Here is a 5,071-nt window from a genome sequence, read left to right as displayed (position 1 = left end):
CACAGTAGTGAGTAGTGAGTGCACAGTAGTGAATGCAGAGTAGTGAGTAGTGAGTGCACAGTAGTGAGTGCAGAGTAGTGAGTAGTGAGTGCACAGTAGTGAGTGCACCGTAGTGAGTGCACAGTAGTGAGTGCACAGTAGTGAGTAGTGAGTGCAGAGTTGTGAGAAGTTGGCCTGATGTGCAGTGCTCACTATTCTAGTGATCACTATATATCAGTCCAAACAACCCTTATTGATGATTGGTTGTAAGTCAACCTTATAGACCAGCTATCCTAGTAGCATGGATACGAGCAGTCTAAGGCTAAGACTCTAGAGGGCGTGTTAAGCCAGCTGTTTTACCATCACATTACCCCTTGAACACCCAGTGAAAGGACACCACACAAGTGTTATGAAAATAAACAATGTATTTATTAGAATCACAACAACCCTGTACTCTTTATGAGGACAGGGTGCTAAGCACACAACAAAACTCTTACGAAAATACTTTTAAGTTAGCACGTTACACAAATGCCCGAGGGGCACGAAAAACCATATACTTTCAAAGTGGAATGCGAATTACTAGCAGGTAAGTAACGATTCTCAGAGGCTTTGGGATCGCTAGGACTGGACTACTGAACCTTTAGATTACTAGCAGGAGGCCTAGGGAACTCGGGTGCAGAGTGTGCACTCTCACGCGGGATGCGGGACAAAGTCTATGGGAGCTAGAATTCACAAAGTTAGTGTTCACGGGCGAACCCGACCTGGTAGGGAGAAAACGACAGTGGATCCTGACCCTTAGATAGTGAGGCTATGCTGGGACACCGGAGTGCCGAAGTTACCTAGCCCAGGGGCTGCAGCTGCATAGGTCTGAAAAGACGTCGGGGATTTCGTTGCCGGACCAGGAGCCTGGAAGGAAGAAGTTGCTGGCAGGCGACCAGTGAAGGAAAGTTCGATGGATCCAAGCCTGGATCAAGGAAGAAGAAACCTGAAAGCAGAGGGGACCAAGTTCTTGAATCACTAGCCAGTGATTAAGTGGGCACCAGGATGGCACCGGGCGAAGTCACCGCAGTCAGGTGAGTGGGCGCTGCTGGGCTCTGCAGTCTCTCGGACCAGGAGGCGTTGTCGGCGACCAGGATGGAGGTGCGAGCTGTCCCACGGAGGATGAAGTTGTTGGCGTCGAAGTTACCCAGGATTGGGCAACAAGCCTTGGCTAATTCAAGCCCACGCGGTGGACTCAAAATGGCGTCTTGAGTGGACCAGGAGGGTCCGGGGTGCTCCTCTTCTGGGAGGGAGCAAGGGCCAGTCTGGAGCAACCAGACCAGCAGCAGAAATGTCGTCGGGCGTCGTCAGGGAGGCCACAAGCCAACGGGCTAGTAGCCAAACAACGCGGTGAGCAGCGGAAAGCAGAAGGGCCCCACGCAGATCGTGGAGATGCTGGGGGGCTGCTCTTCGGTGCTGGTGCTGGAGCTGCTCAGGGTGGGGGCTTCTCGGACCCCAAAGCACTCACCAGGAATTCACTCGGCGGGCTTGCTGGAAAGAAGTCGTGCAGTCTTGCAGATGGCCGGTCCCTTGAGGTCTCGTCGCACCCACGGTTCTCAGCTGGGCTGTAGAGGTGGGTAGAGGTCAGAGGTGCCAGGGAAGCCGGTTCTCGTCGAGCTGGGCAGTCGGATTCCGGAGGAAGGACTTGCAGCAGACCGCAGTGTTCTTAGATGGTGCCTGCGGGTGCAGGGTGACTACTCCTTAGTCACAAGGGAGAAATCTTAGGAAGAAGTCTTGAGTTCCTTTCGCAGAAAGTAGTTTCAGGATTCAAAGATGATCTGATTTGGAAGGGGGCCAGTCTCTACCTTTATCCTGTAAAAAGGGGCTGGCACGCGACTAAGTCCTGCCCTATGGGTGGGACTAGGAGGGGGGTGGTTACACCCACTTCCTTGGCGGGCTTTTCCCCAGCACAGGGTCTGGAGTGACCCTGGAACTGGTTCAAGCCGGCCTATGCACAGTGAGCACCGGGGTGCTACTTGCAGTCACCTTCCTCTAAAGCCCTGCCTACCTACAATACACAAAACCCTGTCTGGGACGGTGCTGGCACCGCCCCTGGCAGGAAACCCTTTGTCCTTATCTCCTGCTCTGGGAGGACTCCCAGCAGCAGGAGGGCAGACTTGTGTCTCGGTGGCAGCATCCATTTTGTGGATGCTAAGGCTCTGTCTGACTTTTAACCGGGTTATAGGTTACATGCATGTCGTGTCCCTCTAGAAGGGTGGAATGCTAACCCCGTCGCCAGAATTGGCGAGGGGTTAGTATTCCAATTCGTATGACACCTTACTCGACATGTTTTGATAAAGCGATACCAGAGTTGGCACATAACCGCGAGGATTATAATGCACTTAAGAGTATATGGTATGCGATATCATGGAAACGGCTAAGGGATGGATCCCGAAAGCCGCAGACAGGCTCAGCTCATGCCAGAGCACCATCTCACACGATTCCAAGCACTCTGCCTTCAGGATTGTTAAGGCCTGCCATAGGAGTGACTGATAGGAGATCTGTGTGTCCATTTTAGGGTTAGATATAGGTATACTATATCTAAAGCAAAGGGTGATTACACCACCTTGCCCCAGCTGTCAAGCAGCCAGTTGTGTCAGATTTGGATGGCCAGCCAGGGGTGGCATAATACATGCTGCAGCCCCTGGTAGGCCCTGGGTACACCTATGCCCTGGGTACCTAAGGTACACTGTACAGGGACTGGTAAGGTGACTCAGTATCCAATTTAGATATGTACCTAAGGTACATGGAATCCATTTTACAGAGAGAGCAGTAGGCCTGGGGTCCTGAATAGCAGGGCCCCAGGTCAACTAAGTCAGAAAACCAGCAAAACACCAGGCAAAAAGTTGGGGGCAACCATAGTCAGGGGTCAACCTTCCTACATAACCCCCCCCCCAAACGAAAGGAGATAAGGCTATCCTTGTCCAGGTAAGCCTATATTGCCTAAGTGGCCATTTAAGGAAGTACCAGCACTGGCATGGTTACCCCCTATGTCATGGTCCACTAAGCAATCCCTCACCCTAAGGGTGTCTGAGGGTCTCCACCATAGGGAATCTCTACCTGTGGTGTGTTTTGTCAAAGAAAAAGGCTGGTGCTGAAATGGAGTACTGAAGTGAGGCTCCACTAATTGTGGGCTCAGCTTCCTCCAATCATTTTCCACCATATAGGCCTTTCTTTCCAAGACTGAGTTGTTTTGGGCTCTCAGGGTCAACCTCTGGCTACCTACAGCTGGAGGTTGGGCCCCTCTGTTTGGCTTACTGGAGGGACAGGTCAGGTCTGGGGCCCTCAGGTCCCAAGTTTGGCTGTGCCCAACAGTGTCCATCTGTGGGAGGTCCCTAACTAATTTTAAGGGGGATCCCTCAGGAGTATGTTTTATTTTCACTTGGCTAGGACTACTAGCTTCAGTGCCCTTAATCTGCTGATTGGGAAATTCTTTTGGACAGGGGGCCCCTTGGGGTCCAACACTGGCCTCCCTGACCTCTACAGCCCTGGGCTGACTGAGGCAGGGTAGAGAGGGGCAGGTCACCTGCTCCAGACTGGGTCCCACCTTGGAAGGGTCCACTGACATCAGGGGTTCTGCCAGGCTAGGCCTGACTACCTCTGTGGCAGTTGCTTCACAAGGGGTCAGATCAGTTCCCTGAGGAGGCTGATCTGTTCCTAAAGTCTGGTGGGAGGGAGATTTCTCTTCCTCCTCAATGCTCTCTGTCTGAGTGGAGTGATCCATAGTTTCAGGCTTCACAACACTATCATCTGTCTGAGTTTGAGCTGTGGCCATCACAACTCTCCCAACCTTTTCAGGAGGGGGCTCAGTTTGGGTGTGGGCTGTGACCATCACAGCCTTGACAACCTGTTCTGGGAAGGAAGTTGCCTGAGATTGGGTTGTGACTGGCACAACCCTCCTGACCTGTTCAGGGAGGATATCTTGGACTGGGGCTGTGGCTACCACTGCCCCACTAACCTTACCATGGATGTTCACCATTCTAGAATGGGTCTCTTGCTCTACTTCAGCCCAGGCTGAGAGCTCTAAATCATTCCCCAGTAGGCAATCTACAGGCAAGTTTGGTGACACTGCCACTCTCTTGTGGCCAGTGACACCTCCCCAGCTGAGATTGACCACTGCCATGGGATGATCTCTCTGTACTCCATCAATATTGGTCACCTGGTATGTGGCACCAGGTAAAAGTTGCCTTGAGGGGACTAGACTCTCAGTCACCATAGTGATGCTAGCCCCTGTGTCTCTATAGGCCTCAACTTTTATACCATTGATGAGGGGCTCCTGTCTGTACTTGCCCAAAGTGTTGGGACAAGTTGTGAAGTTGGCAAACCCCATGCCAGTCTCACAGACAAGAGTATCTAAGTTTGGGGACCTGGTTAGGCCAGAGTCCCCAGGAACTCCCAAAGTAAATGCACCCAAATTCTTGGGGGCACTCCCACCACCTGGGGGATTACTACTAGTAGTAACAGGAGGTTTGGGAATGTTACTTGGGGGTATGTTTTCCTTATTGTTATTCTTTGGGCAACTGCTGTCAGTTTTTAAATGACCCACCTGTTTACAGGGATAACAATAAGGTTTCTTCTGGTTATTGGAAGGATTCTGGGACCCACCCCCCTCAGAGGATTTTTGGGGCCCTGATGTGGTTTGATCTGGAGATTTATTCCCACCCTTCTCTTGAGGCTTGGTTGATTCCTTTTTCTGGTCACCACCTTGGTTCTTGGGCCTAATCCTGGTTCTGACCCATTTGTCTGCCCTCTTACCCAATTCTTGTGGAGAGGTCAGATCAGAGTCTACCAGGTGCTGGTGTAATAACTGGTTCTGACAATTATTTAAGACTTGCTCTCTCATAATTAGATTATACAATCCCTTGAAATCAGTAACCTTACTACCCAGTAGCCAGCCTTCCAAAGCCTTAGTGGCACAATCAACAAAGTCTGACCAGTCCTGAGACTGAGTTTTCTGGGTGTCTCTGAACAGCAACCTGTACTGCTCAGTGGTTAAACCAAACCCATCAACCAGTGCATTTTTCAGGACCTGGTAATTGTTAGCATCCTCAAC

Source organism: Lissotriton helveticus, chromosome 11 (genome assembly GCF_964261635.1).
Source record: "Lissotriton helveticus chromosome 11, aLisHel1.1, whole genome shotgun sequence".
Classification (NCBI taxonomy): Eukaryota; Metazoa; Chordata; class Amphibia; order Caudata; family Salamandridae; genus Lissotriton; species Lissotriton helveticus.
The sequence above is the reverse complement of the archived record's forward strand: the minus strand, read 5'-3'. Positions refer to the sequence as shown.